The sequence below is a fragment of the Heterodontus francisci genome, chromosome 19 (genome assembly GCF_036365525.1).
Source record: "Heterodontus francisci isolate sHetFra1 chromosome 19, sHetFra1.hap1, whole genome shotgun sequence".
Taxonomy (NCBI): domain Eukaryota; kingdom Metazoa; phylum Chordata; class Chondrichthyes; order Heterodontiformes; family Heterodontidae; genus Heterodontus; species Heterodontus francisci.
The window spans coordinates 24,248,571-24,268,210 of NC_090389.1; the positions used below are offsets into that span (position 1 = coordinate 24,248,571).

Genomic DNA, 19,640 nt, shown 5'->3' on the forward strand with positions numbered 1-19,640 from the left:
CCCAATAGAGGTGTTTAAAATTATGAAAGGACTTGATAGAGTAGATGTAGAGAAGATATTTCCAATTGTAGGTAGTCCAAAAGTAGGGGATATACGTTTAGCATAGTCACTAATAAATCCAGTAAGACATTTAGGAGAAACTTCTTTACCCAGAGAGTGGTGAGAATGTGGAACTATCTACCCACATAGAGCAGTTGAGGTGATTAGCATAGATGCATTTAAGGGGAAACTAGGTAAGTACATGAGGGAGAAAGGAATAAAAAGATATGCTGACAGGGCTAGATGAAGTAAGGTGGGAGGAAGCTTGTGTGACACCAGAAAGGGCTGAATGGCCTGTTTCTGTTCTGTAATTTCTGTGTAATTCTATGATCATGCCTGAGAACGAGGTCAACTTATTTTTACATACTAGGCACATTACAGGTGAAATCTCGGGGTCAGAACTTAAGGGGTCAGCAGACAGTGAAAACCTATTGCTCCCTGTTCTGCACTAGAAGATTTATTGGCATGGAGGGTGGGGGTGGGGAGTACGAGGCATCGGGGTGGGCACTGGGCAGGAGTGCCGGGGTGTTTATTTTTTAAACTTCGTTCTTCTTTATCGTGCCCACTCCAAGTGGGTGTTATGCCGCTGAAGCAATGCTCAGCCACATTATGAGGATGCCCCTTCATTTAAATATCTTTTGGGGACCCAGGCATACGTTGTGTAGAGGCTTCCAGTCCCCTTTGTGCTGGATGTGCATAGCCAATCATATGAGGAGTGGGTGTCCAATGCACGTCAGGACTTTGGGTGCCTGTCACCAGATTACCTGACCTTACATCTCACTAATTTAAATGTATGGTTCCTGGCCCTGATTTCCAACCATAAGGTAACATTCTGAATTTACCTCAGCTGTAGCATTTAATATTTTCTATACTGAATGAGATTATCCCTTCTTTCAAATACTGTAGAAGGTAAGAGATTCTCATAGCTCATATTCTTTACATTTGGGTTTAGTTTCGTTGCTCTTCCCTTTAGCTTCTCCAATGTATGTGTTCAAAGAATTTACACAAGTGAAAACACCACTTTTACCCCATTGTGATCAATGTTACACAGTTCAGCCACAGCAAAGTTGAAATAAACTGTGATGAGAAGGAGGATGAACACATGGGCTGGGGTCATTGAGCAGTTGACCTCAACTTTGGCACTTAACGTGCTATTAACATCTAAGACTGCAGTGCCCGTGTTTGCAATAACAATAAGAGGGTGAATTACTTGATCAAAGTAGGTTATCTTTCCGAAGGTCCAGTCTAAGAACTTTCTCATGAACTGACTGAAGTGACATATTCCAGTTCCAGTACCTCTAAAGTGGCAAATGGAAGATTAATGTGGTCCCTGAAATGTTATAGTTTTTACTGTGATGCTACTTGGTTTAAAGAACGTTCAGGCTGCACTACAATGATTTATGAAGGAGGTGTTAGGCAGGGTTCACTTGTAAGAAGCACTGAACAAACATGGGTGACATAACTCTGCCAAATAGGTCGCTTGAGGAGCTGGAAGTGAAGTTCAGTGATGACTGAAGTGATACAAGATTGTAATACGTTCTCTTGACATCAAGTAGACTCTCTGTTGATTGTGAAAATGTGGTTTTTGTTTGAAAAGTAACTGGGCATGGTTTCAGTCCATCAGGCATTAGCTTCAATCTCACATGAAATATGTCTGGCTATCTAATTAAGTATTTGCAAAAGTTAGAACTGTATTGAGAATTTATGAACCAGTTCTCTGAAAGTTTGGAAGCACTGAATGGATTGTACAGTTTGTAATAAATAAAGAGTCCTGAATTCATCTGCCCAGCCATGCTTGGGTAGTTATCGATTTATTGCAAGACATTATTAACATATTTATGTTTGCTTTATGTGTGCACCAATAAAATTTCATGAACTTAACAATGTGAATGGGATAGATTTGGTTCCACAATAATTTTTACAAAAAAAACTCTCCTGATAGTAAAAAAATGATTAGCTTCTCAAGAAGCAATTCTTAATGCCATAGCTGACTGGTAAAATATTAATAGGCAAGTATTTGATGAGTGGGCTGGTTGAACATTCAAATACCATATTTTATTAATCTTGACAGCCGTAATATATTGCCAGGCACGCCTGCAATGACCTATTTTGTACATATATTCCTTCTAGTAAATTGAATTAAAAGGCTTTTAAATGTGTTTGAACATATGACGTACTTTGATTTAGCGTGTGGTAAGTGATCGTATGTCACTTATTCAGTCATGCAGGTTTTGTGTGTGAGTTTTATTCTGAGTACCAACACATCACAAAATAAACTTCTAATCATTTCCTTATAAGGTCAAGCATCAGGTAGAGGAGAAAAACATGTCAGATAAAAACTAACAGCAGGTTTATTTTATTGAAGATTCAGAACAGAAGACCTGGCAGGTCTTTATTTTCAGATAAGATTGTGATGTATTTGCATAAAAAGAAATGAAAGTCAAGCCATGGTTCAGTGGATGCACTCATGTCTCTGAATCAGGGGAGTGCTGCACTGTTGGAGGTTGCTATATGTAGCTATGGTGTATCTTTCCTTTTTCTCTAACTCTCATACGATTGTCAACCTTAGCTCAGCCATTGCATTCTTGTTTCTGAGACAGAAGGTTGTGGGTTTATAGTCCCGCTCTAGAGGCTTGAGCACAAAATCTAGACTGACACTCCAGTGCTGTACTGAGGAAGAGCTGCAGTATTGGAGGTGCCATCTTTTGGATAAGACTTTAAACTGAGGACCTCTCAGGTGGATGATATCTTGAAGAAGAGCAAGTGAGTTCTCTCTGGTGTCTTGGTCAATGTTTATCTCTCAATCGACATCACTAAAAATAGAATATTTGGTTATTAGCACATTGCTCTTTCTGGGACCATGCTGTGTGCAAATTGGTTGCTATGTTTCTTACAATACAACAGTACAAGTTCAAGATTATGTCATTGGCTGTAAAGTACTCTGAGATGTCTTGAAGTCATGAAAGGCACTAAAGAAATGCAATTCTTTTCTTTTCTTTCTTTTCCTACTTCATTCAGAGAAAACAAAAACGATAAAATCTTGGTGATGCTAAGTGCTTCCCAGTTTTACGATGATAGCCTAACATACACATGCTTAAAAAAATGCTTCAAGCTTAAACATCTAAATTGCATCAAGCTTATGTACGATTATTAATATTCCAGCATTTATCTCTGTTTGAATTTTTATTCATTCCATCTAGTTTATTGACCTTGTTTAACAGTGCAGAGACAACAGCAACCTACATACAAAACACACATAAATATAGAAATACATCATGGTCATATAAATGGTCCCTCACAAGAGGCACATTGAAATTAGTGTTTGTGTAAAATGTTGCCTGTATGTTTTCACAAGTTAATTGGTATTTGCTGCTCACCCCACATATTCTTTGCAGTGACTTAGTGCTGTTATGTCGCAGAAGTATATTGGGATCTGGAGAAGTTAGCATCAGTGTTATAATAAGAAAAAAACTTGCATTTATCCGTCACCTTTCATTACATCAGGATGTCCCAAAGTGCTTCACAACCTATGAAATATCTATGAAATTTAATCACTGTTATAATGTAGGGAAACAGAACCAGCCAATTTGCAGACAGCGGACTGAATTTAATGAGCTAGTGACTGGCCCTCTGCGATCACATGGCGGGCAGCCATTTTGCATAGTGGAGACACGTGGTAGGGTTGGGTGAATACGGCATTAGATGACACCGGAGCAGGTACTGGCATCATATTTAAAAGCCTGTTAGCCTTGCATTCACTCCTGCCTTAGAGTCATTTGCAGCTTTGTGCAGTTGAAAACGTTGCTGGATAGGTTCCTGGAACACCCCCCAACCCGCCCAAGGAGGACAGCACAGGAAGGCCGAGGCAAGATAAAGGATGGCCCCATGGTTCAGTGATGTCTCCCTGCAGATTCTCCTCCAGGCTGCAAGGTAAAGGCAGGAGGTTCTCTTCTCTGGCGATGGCACAGATGCCCTCCCGCCTGACTCATCGCAGAGGAGGCCAGCAGCTGTGGGATCACTCACTGAAATTGGGTGCATGTCGAAAGAGGGTCAACGACCTCCTGCGGTTGGCCAAGGTGACTGCTCCAATACACTCTCCTTTTTGGGGATTGCATGTGACTACACAGGAAGGTGTGGTACATGGCGGGGTGGGGGGGGGGGGTGGCATGACCACGGTGATGACAGAGGGGCTAGGACATTACCTCATTCTGACAGATGCATGGCTGCATCTCGGCCAGAGGCCACCTTCCTTCATAGCTCACTTCTATTAACTCCCATGACAGCGAGTGTCGGCATGAGATACATCAGATCCCCCGATAGGGGAAGAGGGGCTGACAGTAGCAAAGCTGCCATGTTAACCTCTCTGCAAAGTTTTACTATCTCCACCCTTCCTCTTGCAGGACAAGAGGGTCCACAACAGGAGATGGCCCAGACTAGTGGAGGACTTCTGGATCTGCGTCCTATCAACACTGCTGAGGAAAAGGCTTTGGAATTGGTGGAGTGCCAGGGAGGCCACGCAATCTCGGACAGAGAGGCTGGAGTCTCTGCGCATGAGAGTGAGGATTGGCTTCCATTGACATACACATCACTTTTGGAAATCCACATCACATATGGTTGGCATGACAAGATCCACACAACCTTACCCACACATGTTTGTGTTCTCTCACGCAAGTCGGTGTGTGCAGGAGACGTGCCCAACCATCTTCAGTTGCTTCATTAATGACCTTCCCTCCATTATAAGATCAGAAGTGGGATGTTCGCTGATGACTGTACAATGTTCAGCCAATTCACGACTCCTCAGATACTGAAGCAGTCCGTGGAGAAATGCAGCAAGATCTGGACAATATCCAGGCTTGGGCTGATAAGTGGCAAGTAACATTCGCGCCACACAAGTGCCAGGCAATGACCATCTCCAAAAGAGAGAATCTAACCATCTCCCCTTGACATTCAATAGCATTACCATCACTGAATCCCCCGCTATCAACATCTTAGGGGCTACCATTGACCAGAAACTGAACTGGAGTAGCCATATAAATACCGTGGCTACAAGAGCAGGTCAGAGGCTGGGAATCCTGTGGCGAGTAACTCACCTCCTGACTCCCCAAAGCCTGTCCACCATCAACAAGGCACAAGTCCGGAGTGTAATGGAATACTCTCCACTTGCCTGGATGGTTGCAGCTCCAACAACACTCAAGAAGCTCGACACCATCCTGGACAAAGCAGCCCACTTGATTGGCACCCCACCACAAACATTCACTTCCTCCACCACTGACGCACAGTGGCAGCAGTGTGTACCATCTACAAGATGCACTGCAGCAATGCACCAAGGCTCCTTAGACAGCACCTTCCAAACCCGTGACCTCTACCAACTAGAGGGATAAGGGCAGCAAATACATGGGAACACCACCACCTGCAAGTTCCCCTCCAAGTCACCACCATCCTGACTTGGAACTATATCGCTCTTCCTTCACTGTCGCTGGGTCAAAATCTTGGAACTCCTTTCCTAACAGCACTGTGGGTGTACCTACCCCAAATGGACTGCAGCGGTTCAAGAGGCAGCTCACCACCACTTTCTCAAGGGCAATTAGGGATGGGCAATAAATGCTGGCCTAGCCAGCGATGCCAACATCCCATGAATGAATTAAAAAAAAATCCCCAGTGGATCCCTGGAAAGATCCAGATGTGTAGATGTTTAGTGCCACAGTGATCTTCAGGATCACTCGCATGGGGTGACCCCAAATCCCATTGGTCGCAAAGCATCCTGCAACAGGGTGCATAGGTCAGCGACAACTTCCCTAGAGAGTTGCAGTCTTCGCTGACAATGGCATTCAGACATTTAGAGGAAGCTGATCTGAGTCCAGTACACACTCTGGCACAGGTGGGCCCTTCTTGGCCTGGCCGGCTGCTGTTGCTCTCATTGTGGAGCTTCACGGACAGGCACGGCAGCCTCTTGGCTCTCCTTCCGTCGGATGCACTGAATGACACCATGGGGGTCCAAACATACAGGGTGGATGAGACCCATGCCAGGTGACCTGTGGGCCTGCAGATCGCTGTTGATGTAAAGACAACCCTGCCTTGGCAACTGAGTTTTTGGCAATTCTCCTGGCGGAGTGCCTAATGGCCCTCAGGGCCCAAACTTGCTGATAGTCGATCCTGTCTTCCAGATCGAACATATCACACAGCAGTTTGATAATCCAATACAACCCCACCCCCGCAATCCAACACTAAACCCCTGCAGAGCCCCAAAAAACCCAAACCCCCTTGCAGATTTCCCAAACTACTGACCCTCCTTGCAGTGCCCCCGAGACCCTGAACCCCCTAGCAGAGCACACAGCAACACATTCTGACAATAGCCTCTGATACCCTGGGCTGCATTTAAAAGCCCGCCGCTGAAATAGGCGATGGGCGGATTAATATGCGGCCCGCATGCAGGGGGACCATGTCGCAGAGCCGCCGTGATTACAAATGCGGCGGCTCATTAGCGTGGCTGGGGTGACCGCCTCCCTGCTGATGTGGAGCGGGCAGGTGAACCATCCCCGGCAACGGTGTCCGGCACCAATGCACTGGCGCCGGCACCATTTTTAAAGTGCTTAGAGCCCAAACTGAGCATTTAAATTTCTAAAGCAACATTATATTACACATTAATAAAAGTTAATGAAAAATTTTCCCATTTCCTCTCACACCATCCCCCCAATAGCCTCCCATGAAAATCATTGCCTGCTCACCCCCCAAAATACTTACTTTGATGAAGTGACCTTCCGCCCCCCCCCAAAGTTCTAAAACTTTAACCCTTATATCCTTCCCACCATCCCCCCAACCGATCCGAGGAGTTTGACCCCGCTCCCCAACTCCCGCACTGAGAAAAGTATCTCCTCCCCCCTCCCCACAGGAGTTGCGCATTGTTTCCCCAAACAGGGATTCGAAGGCACGGCATTGCCGGCCGTCCGAATGAAGATCTGTGCGGCGAATAAGGAGGTGGCGGGACCTTCATTAATTCAGGTAGGTAAATTAATTTAAATATGGAAATCGTGGTCCCGTCACCGAGCGGCAGGGCAGCCACCACAAGGCCTCACTGTCGCCGCCGAGATCAGTCCGGGGCCTGCCGGCGTCAGGGTCCATGGCGGGCCTCCTCCGTTGTTATCTTCATTCCCCCCCCGCCACCGTTCCCGGCATTGGAGAGCCCCTTCAGTCCCCCTTCTTCTCCCATGCAGCAATGCTCAAGGCTACCTCCCCGTCACGGCACGGAAGCTTCTCGCCTTGCTGCCGCCAGGTTTTAATGGTCATGAAACCAAAGGCATGAGAGTGTCACCTGCCATCCATTAAATCAAGGAGCCAACCATTAAATCGAGGATAATTATATGTCAATGCATTAAAAACAACTGCTTAGCAATTTATAAGAGCTTCCTGTAGCGTCGGGGCAGCAATGCCGCCGTGGTGCTTTCCCGCCGCTGATAAAATCCGGAACCAACATCACAACGCCAAATTTCTGGGTGGAGTGTTCCTATGTGATTCTCCGTTCCCCCCCCATGTCACCATTCCTGCCTTAAATGGCTGCATTCAGTTCTTCCCAGCAAGCTCCTACAAACAGTAATCATAATCTGTTTTCGTGATGTTAGTTGAGGGATAAATATTGGTTAGGAGACCAGAGAGAACTCCCGTGCTTTTCTTCAAAAAGTGCCCTGGATCTTTTACATCCACCTTACAGAGCAGACTGTGCCTCGTTTTAACGTCTCATCTGAAAGACGGCACCTCGGATACTGCAGCACTTCTTCAGTACTGCACTGAAGTGTCAACCTGAATCATATACTGCCATGAAATGTGACTTAAACCTACCATCATCAGACACGAGAGTGCTACCACTGAGCCTTGGCTGACATCTGTAATAAAAAATTACATCACTTCTAAGTAACTCTTGCAGGTGCCTATTCACATCCATATTATACTCTGCAAAATAAGAAACGTTTACCATGACTAATTTTGCCTAGAATCATGAAAGCTTGTATACAAACTAATTTCCAGTGGGAATATCCCTCCTCCAATCATGTAAAGTTTCAGAATGGTTTCATATATTTACTTTTAACCAATCTGCATTCTCTTGTGTGTTCAAACTGCTACAGATTATTGTGGTTTAAATGGGTGATTGTGCACAGCTTCTAATCCTCCCATCACACCTAGGAATCATTTAATATTGACCTTTATTTCCCTCCTTCCAAACCGTAAACAGATTTCAAAAATTCAGCAATGCATGTAGCTCCTTAAACAGCAGTAAGGGGCACGATGGACAACTCGACTATACACGGAGAAAACCACAGCACACAAAAACCCCATAAAATGTACTGCTTTCTCAATGATGATTGTTGGAGGGACTGCAACCAGGAAGGTACACAATTGCACACACTAGTTATGGCTTCACCTTCAACCAGTTTGGGCAGCAATCCAGATCAGAAAAAAGCAATGACTGACCTCACAAACACTGCGGGCAAAGGCCAGTGTCTACTTGTCCTTTGCCTTGAAGATTAAACGTATACCCAATCTGCAGCCTGCAGGACAGAAGACCATCCTCACAACAAATATGTATATGAAACACTGTGAGAAATGTGCTTGTTTGCGTGGATAATGTGCTAAGTTTGCCTGGAACTCAGAAAAGCAATAAGCAGTTTGGAACACCTTCCTTAAAGGTATAAATAGTTGATCTACCACCTATCTGATGTACACTAACACAAACTGTGGCCACTTCAAGAACATGGAAAGCAGTGCAATTTAACAGCCGCCCCACTACAACCCCAGCCTTACAAAGGCCATGAGGGCTCAAAAGCTGAAAGACCACCCTTCAACTTACACAGATATTACCCCAACCTCAGCCTAACTTTCATAGGAGCAGGAGTAGGTAGTCCATCTTCTCAAGCCTGCTCTGCCTTTCAATTAGATCAAGGTTGACTTGCAGCTTAACTCCATTTTCCTGCTTTTCTCGATGTCCCTTGATATCTTTACCCAACAGCAATCCATCAATCTCAGTTTTGAAAATTTCAATCCATCTCCTGAAACGATCACCAACAGCTGCACATTAATAATTCCTGTGGAAGAGGCTTCACTGATATCTGATTGTAATGTTTCTGAAATAAAAAATTTTCCCAATGAGAATACCATTTAAAAAACTCACACAGAATGATTAGTTGTAACATCCTTTTTTTCTCTTATTGTCTAATTATGTTGATTTGTAAATATTTTTGTTGAAACAGAGCTAATGTTATAATTTGTCGAACTGACTCACTGGAGTCAAATAGCACAAATTAATATCAGTGGAAGCATAGTTATTAACATAGGGCGCTCAGCAGGTGTGTCAATTCAATTTATATGCTAATTCAGCTCCCCTCTGTGCTGTCAAACTCAGTGGTTCCTTCAAGTCCATTCCCTCAGTAATGGCATCAGAATGCACTGTTCATCAAAAAACAGTTCAGCAGCAATGGCAGAAGAGGAAATTATGCTGATTTGAAATAAACTTTTCCTTTTTTTTTTGCATAAATGCAGAGACTTTTGTTTAAAGTGATAGCTAAAACAGAATTGCCCTGAATTTTTGGAATCCTGATTAATACAACCTGGCAAGGATTAATAGGATCCAGAGAAAATCAAATCTACATCAGGAGTGTGCACTTGTACTTTGTTACAGATTTCGGATATGCTTTAGTTTGAATAAATTGATATAAAATATTTGTCTTGATGTCTATGACTTCATTCGGGCAATGATCTGCCAGCCGCTAATAATCGACAGAGAAAGGAATCCACCGTGATATTTCTGTGTCACTCTTGTTACGTCTGAGGATGGAGGAGTGCACTGCCTTTCTCTAGTTTCACTTCCCCACAGGTCACAACATATATTTAAATGTCTTACCCAGTTACCAATACAGCCAATTATATACTTCATCGTTTCAGAATACATATCCACCATATGTTGTTTAAAAAATAACAAAATTATTAATTTATTATAAAACAAGACTCATTCAATAATGATGCAAAGCTTATTAACACACAGGTTGAAATATGAAAGTAGAAATATATTCCCTTGCAAGTAACCCAATACACATGCACACACACATACTGGTTAAAGAAAAAAATAAAGAAGCTTTCTCTGCAGAGATCAACTTTATAAAAAAACAAAAAGGTACTGTGGCCAAATACTTTGTTAATTCTTGAAGATAAAGGACAAGATATGGAATTTTCCAAATGGTTCTTTGGTCTGGTGTCCGGATACACGTAGACGGGTGTCACTAGATACATGCGGTTGTCACTGGGATCTTTTCAGAAGCAGTTCATCCAGGAGATGTCCAGGGAAAGTCTTGCAGAAGCTTCTCAGGAGAAAAACTGCATCAGTTTCTCCAGTTCTCATGCTGGATTCTCAGGGTTTCTCAAAGAGGTGGAACAGGGTGAGCTGGTAGCCTCTCTCTCTTAGCAGGCTTACATTCTAATTGCCCATTCAAACAGTTCAAAAACAAAACCAACTCCTGACCACCATAAATCTAGACATGTCACTTCTCTGTAAACAACTGCAATAGTCCGAAAGGCTCCTGCTGTTTACTTAGCTTAAGACATGTGACTTCTAGTAAATGTTTTTAAACAAAGTCCCAAGTGTCCTTCCAGTGACCCTTTTTTTAAAAACAACCAAGTCCAGCATCTCTTCAGGTATTTCCATTGTCTTTTACACACAAGTTCTCAAAAATATTAACAATGGAAGAACGTTCATGACATTCCGTTGCAGCAATCGCTCTCCTATTAGTTGTCAACATTCACCATCAATGTAAAGCCTAAACCATATTAAGTGTCCCGAAAGATAAAGATTAATTTTTTAATTGCAGAAATGTGCTTTTGAGGAGAACTCCAACAGCAGACTTTCTTAAAGCTATAACTAATTCAAAAGTGAGATATATTTTTGTAGGTATCATTAAGTTGTGCCTCATTAGAGAATTGAACACGCCAAATTGTTTCAAAACATTGTGATGACCAAGTGAGAAAATTGTCTAGGGATCTCTTTCAGCCTTCACCTGGTCTTATTGTAACAGGGTTTTGTTTTTTAAACACACTGTGTTTTGAGCTCCCCCTTGGTGAATCCTTGTTCACCGCTTTCCAATTATATGGCAAAAAATGAGCATAAACAGGCCGTCTTAGGTTTGAAGTACAAGCGTGAAATTTTATTAAACTTAAACTTAATCCATAATTTGGTTAATACCTACGGATACACACCGCACCCCATGTTAGCATGCATATGTAATACACACGTGCAAATAGAGACAGAAAAGAGCAGAAGAAAAAAATAAAAGAGAGGTTTGAGGCAATATCAGAAGAGTTTCTTGTTACTGTGCTTCAAGCTCACTGTAGTCATTTTGTAGGTAGTCTTGCTTTTCGTTGGGGCCTGGTATTCTTCTTAAACCTTGTTCACTGTAGGAGACTTTTCTCTTTTGGTTCCTGTGCCTTCAATGGGTCTTTAGTTCTGTGAGAAAGAGATGGGAGCAGACAGGAGAGAGGTCTTTTCAGTCCAGGAGCAAACAGCTTTCTCAGCTCAAATTCTCTGTGGCAAGTTCAAAAACAAAAAACTCCAACTGCCAGTTAGTCATGTGACTAAACTGGTCTGACCAGGTCTTCTGTGTATTGGGGAAGCAGGGACTGGGTCCTTTGTTCCAACACTGTCTGCTGGTATGCAAAAAAGGTCTTTCTGGCGAGGGGCCTGGCAATTCCTTGGCCCTCTTTTCTTCCCAGCAGCAATTTTAAGTTTTAATGTTCATGTGGCAAAATAATGTGTGCCTCATTCTTGGCAGGTGGGGGCCTGCATGACAACATTCTTTTAAAATCTAGTTTGGCAAAACCTTTCAAAATTTAGTTCATTCTTCATTTCTGTTTCTTTCTCAGATTTTCTACAATAGGGAAGAAAAAGAGAGAAGGAAGTCTTTTATATTGGCACCTCGGTGTCTCTGGAATAAGGCTTACTGATGAAATGAAAGTGGACAGAGGACAATGAGATCCCGGCAGAAGAAAGTACTGTAAGGATTAATGGTTTACTAATGACTTTTGAAGATAATGTTATAAAAGATCACTTTGAAAGTGCAAACCTCCTCGGGCACATTCAACCCTTCCCTTGTATTCATTCAGTGCAATAATAAAAAAGGTCAAAGATCAAGCAATCTGCATTTTCCTCAGTTAAAGGCTTTTATTAAGAATGATTTTGGAAGGTCCAATGCAGATGGGAAGTATACAGTAAATGGCAGAATCCTTAGGAGTATTGACAGGCAGAGGGATCTGGGCGTACAGGTCCACAGGTCACTGAAAGTGGCAACACAGGTTGATAAGGTAGTCAAGAAGGCATTCGGCATGCTTGCCTTCATTGGTCGGGGCATAGAGTATAAAAATTGGCAAGTCATGTTGCAGCTGTACAGAACCTTAGTTAGGCCACACTTAGAATATTGCGTGCAATTCTGGTCGTCACACTACCAGAAGGACGTGGAGGCTTTGGAGAGGGTACTGAAGAGGTTTACCAGGATGTTGCCTGGTCTGGAGGGCATTAGCTATGAGGAGAGGTTGGAAAAACTCGGATTGTTTTCACTGGAACGACAGAGGTGGAGGGGCGACATGATAAAGGTTTACAAAGTTATGAGCGGCATGGACAGAGTGGATAGTCGGAAGCTTTTTCCCAGGGTGGAAGAGTCAGTTACTAGGGGACATAGGTTTAAGGTGCGAGGGGCAAAGTTTAGAGGGGATGTGCGAGGCAAGTTTTTTACACAGAGGGTGGTGAGTGCCTGGAACTTGCTGCCAGGGGAGGTGGTGGAAGCAGATACGATAGCGACGTTTAAGAGACATCTTGACAAATATATGAATAGGAAGGGAATAGAGGGAAATGGGCCCCAGAAGTGCAGAAGGTGTTAGTTTAGGCAAGCATCAAGATCGGCGCAGGCTTGGAGGGCCGAATGGCCTGTTCCTGTGCTGTACTGTTCTTTGTTCTTTGTTGATTGCAGCCAAGTTCTTCATTTTAAAAGAAAATGCTAATGATATCAATGACTGTACCACAAATTTCTTTGGCACCTTTGAGAAAATATTAAAACAAAATCAGGTTTAACTGGCGAGTTCTTGAAGGATTACACTTTGCTATTAATGGGCAAATAGGGGCAATGACAGATAAGTTGACCATTTTCTCACCTTGGCACAGTGCAGATATGTGGGCAATAATGCTATTTTTGGTGCTGAGGGCTCAGAGATCGTGCTGCAGGTGGTTCATCAAGGGACTGCATGCCACCCTGCACCAAAAACCACACAGGCGCGAACTGCATGGAAGAAACTTACCAATTGAGCCAGCACAGTAACGTCTGCAATACCCTGCATTCCAGAAAGCCGCCTCCTCTTCTTATACAGAAAGAGCCCCCTCCTTTTGCTGATGTTGCCTAGTAGATGGTGTGACTCTGTGGCAATCACTTACTTTTGTGTAGTGTGTGAAGAGTCATATCCAATAGTAGTGGAGGGGCTGATAAACACAGACTGTCAGATTCATGAGGGAAGACCAAACCCTTTAGGTGTTGTTACAATGTACAAGAGAGATGCAGAAGTGCAATTGCCGTAATGTGCTTGATCCCATCAGCGAGCCATCTAGTGTTCAGTCAACAATATGCAAGTACTATACGTATTAGTAGTGACTTTAGTTATCTTTAACTGTATCTTATATGTGGCTCCAATGTCTCAACAGACATGTCAGGGGAAACATTTATTTTTGAGGTCAATTTCCCTATGAACTTCCCAGTTCAGCAACTTGGTGTTCACTTTACCATGTACTCCCTTTTTTATCTGAGGATAATGTCCTTTAGGGAAGATGCTGGGTTCTAACCTCACTTCCTTGCTTTTGTCCTATGACTCTTTATTCAATTCAATTTAAATAAACTCTATTTTCCTTCTGTGTTATAAGTTATCTCCATCTAACGGTCGAATCACAATCAATCTTCTCCAAAACCTCTCTCACTGCACAATGACCTGTTCTAAAACTTGGTGCTAGCATTGAATCGTCAGTAGCAGTAACTTGCCTCACCAACTGGAATCTGATGATGCAATGATCACCATTGCCCAGATGACGGACTGATGGTAGCAACAATGGGCTGGATTTTAACAGAACAGTGGCGAGCTCAAAAACGGGCCGCACGCCAAAGAGCGGCTGCAATCTCCCGCGCTGCAGCTTATTTAAATAGCCAGGGCAGCCTGCCCCCCGCCAATCATGTGGAGGGGGTGGGATGCAGGATGTCCGTGCACAGGCACTGGCGCCATTTTTAAAGGGCAGTCAGCCCTGCCAGACGGGAGAAAACAGAAAGTGAAAACGACACAGAGAGGAGGGAACAACACAGAGAGGGGGGAACACAGGGAGAGAGAGAGAGAGAGAGAGAGACAGACAGAGATAGAGATAGAGATAGAGAGAGAGAGAGAGATCAAGATCACTGCAGAATACTCTGTATCGCTATATCAACAGTGCAGGCAGAGATTGACTACTTATGCAAGCAAAAACAATGTCAGGTATGTCACTAAATCAGTTTTCAATATAGTGATGAGAAAGAAAGTCAATAAATTAGTCTTCTCATTTAAAGCTTCTTCACAAAAATGTACATTTGTTGTTGTTGTCATGTAAGATAAATTTTTCATGTCCTTATTATTCGAAATTTGCTCACCGGTCCCTAGGCTGAACAAAAATCTTAATGCAGCCCTCTGAAAATGTTGGACAACCCTGGTTTAAACCCTCCCCAGTAGTGCTAACAAATTGCTTTGCAAGGACATTGGGCCTGGCTCTGTTCAGATGCAATTGGCCCAGTTTGTAGAGATCTCTCAGAACTGGTCCCAACATCCCAGGAATCTAAATCCTTCCCTGCACCATCTGTCCAGCCACATATTCATTTGCTCTATCCTCCTATTTCTATACTGACTAGCACGTGGCACTGAGAGTAACCTGGAAATACTTTTATTTATTCATTCATGGGATGCTAGGTCAGCATTTATTGCCCATCCCTAATTGCCCTTGGGAAGGTGGTGGTGAGCTGGCTTCTTGAACTGCTGTAGTCCATGTGGGGTAGGTACACCCACAGTGCTGTTAGGAAGTGAGTTCCAGGATTTTGACCCAGCGACAGTGAGGGAACGATGATATCGTTCCAAGTCAGGATGGTGTGTGACTTGGACAGGAACTTGCAGTGCAGGTATTCCCATGCATTTGCTGCCGTTGCCCGAGGTCGCGGGCTTGGAAGGTGCTGTCTATGGAGCCTTGGTGCGTTGCTGCAGTGAATCTTGTAGAAAGTGCACACTGCTGCCACTGTGTGTCAGTGGTGGAGGGAGTGAATGTTTGTGAATGGGTGCCAATCAAGTGGGCTGCTTTGTCCTGGATGGTGTCGAGCTTTTTGTTGTTGGAGCTGCACCCATCCAGACAAATGGAGAGTATTCCATCACACTCCTGACTTGTGCCTTATAGATGGTGGACAGGCTTTGGGGAGTCAGGAGATGAGTTACTCGCCACAGGATTCCTAGCCTCTGACCTGCTCTTGTAACTACAGTATTTATATGGCTACTAAAGTTCAGTTTCTGGTCAATGGTAGCCCCTAGGATGTTGATAGTGGGGGTTTCAGTGATGGTAATGCCTTTGAACGTCAAGGGGAGATGGTTAGATTCTCTCTTGTTGGAGATGGTCATTACTTGGCTCTTATGTGGTGCGAATGTTATTTGCCACTTATCAGCCCAAACCTGGATATTGTCCGGGTCTTGCTGTATTTCTACGCGGACTGCTTCAGTATCTGAGGAGTCAAGAATGGTGCTGAACATTGTGCAATCATCAGCAAACATCCCCACTTCTGACCTTATGATTGAAGGAAGGTCATTGATGAAGCAGCTGAAGATACTTTGACCCGCAACCTCTTCCCACCATCTCCACAGCCAATAGGAATAGTTTTCCCTGCTCCCCCACCCACCCTAATAATTATATTCCTCCCTCCTCCCTACCAGTGTCTCACCTTGGAACTCCAACGGAGCTCTGGAGACGTGCAAGTTGCAGCCAGTTGGCCGTAAATTTGGCATGGGATAGCTGGTGATGGTAGATAAGTTAATTTGCAATTTAATGTGGCTCATTTCAATATTTTAATGAAGGCCATGCTGCTTGGCGGCCGGGGGGCCACACTGAGGCCTCGCCACCACGGCTAATATCCAGCGGGACCTGCTCGGCGTCGTGGGTCGCATTTTATGGGTCTCCCCATCACAACTCACAGCACTGAGGAGCGGTTAAAATTCAGTACCAGAACTTTATGGATGTTTTGAAAAGAAGTTCAACCAAAGCTGAACTTGTGAACAAGGACAGGAAAGCAGGTAATTTGAAGGAAACCATAAGGGCTTTGGCCTCAGAGCTACTCTTTGAGTGACGAGAGAGACTTTATGACTGGGCATGTGACCTATTTCAGGAAGGTTTTGCTTTCAGTTTGGAACTTTAAAAAGCCAGTGAGTTTGGACAAAAAGCAGGCATTTGAAATTTGATTTTGACCTGTGTGGAGATCAGAAGAAGACCCAGAAAAGGGATTACCACTCTGTAAAGAAATCCTGCATCTCTTTTGAAGAAATCCTGTATTTCAAAGGTGGCAGATTCCTATTGCCTCCTGTCTCTGAAGAATCCCTGCATCAAGCGTGGTTCCTGTTGCCACCTGTGTTTTAAGAAATCCTGAAATTTAAAGAAATCGTCTACTGCTATACTGTTGCTGTAAGACCTAAGAAGACCTATTGCTAAACCCCTGATGGAAGACCTTATGTGAAGCCTTCCACTGTTGAAGTTCTTTGAAAGCCTACCCATCACAGTCTGGTCATCAACCTTGCTTGGAAAGACTTTGAGTGGCATCCAACTATTTGACTTGGGACACCTCACCAAACCGAAGAACTTCCTACCAGATCATGACAGACTAAGCTTTTATTATTCCTTTTTTTCCTATGAAACAGCTGTAAACAAAAATCCCCTTTTTCCCTGGTTAACCATTTTTTTTGGATGTATGTGCCAGTGCATGAGGGCTAGGGAAAATAAGGAGCTTTAATAATTTGTATATAGATTTACTACACTATTGTTTAAGACTTGGTTTTATAATATATAGTTAATTTTGTTGTTGATTAAAGAAACCTAGTTGGTGTGCTTTATTTAGCGAGAAATAGAGTATCCCACTCGGTAAGTGGGAAAGTTTAGTGACATGCTGTGACCTGTGGAAATGTGGGACTGAATTAACAGTGCACTCCTCCTGCCTCAGTTGTAACACTATCGATGTCATTGGCACCAATATGGACCATGACTACTGGCTGTTCATCCTCCCCCCTCTGAGTGATCTGCAAGCGTTCATTGACATCTTTGATCCTGGGACCAGGGAGGCAACATACCATCCTGGATTTAGGTCTGCAGCCTTAGAAATGCCTGTTTGTTCCCCTAAATATGCAATCCCCTAACACGATTGCTTTTCCAATCTTCCTCCTTCCCCGCTGTATAGCTGAGCCAGCCGTAGTGCCATGGGCTAGGTTCTGGCTGCACACCCCAGAGGAAGCATTGCTCTCACCAGTATTCTGAATGGAATACCGGTTGGACAGAGAGATGCACTCAGAGCTCCTGCACTGCTTGTCTGCTCCTTCTTGATTACCTGACAGTCAGCCATTCCCTTTCTGCCTGCATACCCTTAAGCTGTGGGGTGACCACATCTATAAATGTGTTAGCCACAAAACTTTCATTCTTGTAGATGTGCCACAGTGATGCCAGCTGCTGCTCAAGCTCCTAAACCCAGAACACAAGAAGGGTGCCTGGAGTTTCCACATGGAACAGGAATGCGCTCTCCACGGGTCTGAGCTGCCTTTCCGTGCCTCTATTTATTAAACTATTAAACTTATTACTTAAATAAATAAACTCACCAGCTGCTCACCAATCAGCTGCTTCTACTGTGCTGACATCGCTTTATTTTATAGGGAAGATAACTGAAATGTTTTTTGTTAACTCTTATTATCTAAAAACCTTAGATTTTAATTTATTGAAAAATTGAGTATTATGGGCCCGCTGCTGAATGTAAGAAGCAGGGACCACTTGTAGAAGTAACCAGCACAGCTGAACCTGAGAGAATACTTTAAAGCACTTTGGAATTTACAATAATGAATGACATGGCAGAAGATTATTGCAACAATATAAGAGGTTAGCGTTGCTGTAGATATAGCCCATATTTGACACTGGGGGAAAAAAATCCATTCTGTTATCCCTTAAACTGACCAGAAAAAGGATGTGGGAGCCCATTGGAGATATATAGATATGACAATAAATTGACCTGACAGCCACACTGTGTTATACATATTGGGGCACACACTTAAATTCATATTATATCATCACATTGTATATTAAACTGTAGCCACTGTTGGCAAGAAATGTTGAAATTTGCACTACAGTGAAATATGTACAACACAGATACACAAGGGGAAAATCAAACAATGTGACATTCTCTACTTTCTTTGGGGTAATTTTGACATTATACGAGAGTGTAAAATAGGTGATAACAAATGAGCAGCCTGTTTCATATTCTTCTGGATTGAATTTAACTTCCATTACCTGCCTTGTGTCTGAAAACCATGGCCATTAGTAGAGAATAGTCTGGTCGAGATTTGTGTCTTTGATTTGCATTGGTTTTGAAATAGGCACCAGCTGATTTAAAGAACACTGACAAATGATTAGCTTGTGCTTCGAGTACAAACCAATTGCTATTAGCTGTTATCTTGAGGTGTGCTAGTTCAGGAACTGTGTCATCAAACTTTAATGAATGTTCCATTTCAAATTCCTCAAAGGACATGATAATAGTTTCCATGCCCAACTGTTAGGTGCACAAAAACAGCAGCTTCAATCTTATTAGCAGTCAAACAGAAAGGCTTACTTTAATTCATATAAAGTGTCCTCTTTGTACATTAATAAGAGATTTATTAGGAGCAGGGTTAATAATGTATGTGATGAATAATGGGGGCAGTGCTTTTAAACAAGTGTGTAATTGTTTAATTTATTGGTGGGCATATAGGCTATGAGAAATGTTGTTTCATTTAGAATGATAACATTAATCACTTATTTCAAAGCTTTTCTTGTATTAGGTCACCAAAATACTCAATTTGCATGCTTTGTAAAGGTGAAAATATAATAAATTTGTAGAATCTAGATGAAAAAGAAATTAAATCAAATTGTATTCAGAAGTATTTTATGTAAACTATTAAACATATTGCACAACAGTGCCCTTTGACAAACTTAACCTCTGACATGATTTAGCAAGTCTGAAAATATGAAAGAAGAAATGAGCAAAATACAACTGACATTTTGCAGTAATATCCCCCTTAGCTAATAATGGTAAAAAAGATCCACTTACTTCGCACAACTGTAGCTGAGCCAGTGCTTAAATTTCTGCAGTATTTCTACTATATCCTCAAAGTGTACCCTCTTCGTTCATGTTTCATTGTCAATCCCCTCAAATTCTGGTATTGTCTAGTTTGTGCTGAATGCAATGATTCCGGCAAATTGGCAGCAAAAAGAAAATATTGGCAGCATCCAATATAAGTGTGTCAAGCATGAT

General features: G+C 43.0%; 1 long non-coding RNA gene across 1 annotated transcript in view; it reads left to right on the forward strand.

Moving 5' to 3' along the window:
• The window catches only part of LOC137380003 (uncharacterized), a 148,118-nt gene that overhangs the window by 103,275 nt on the left and 25,203 nt on the right, over positions 1-19,640 (forward strand). Inside the window, exon 2 of the long non-coding RNA XR_010976945.1 lies at positions 11,938-12,068. This is a non-coding gene — a long non-coding RNA (uncharacterized lncRNA). The remainder of the gene's footprint in view (positions 1-11,937; positions 12,069-19,640) is intronic.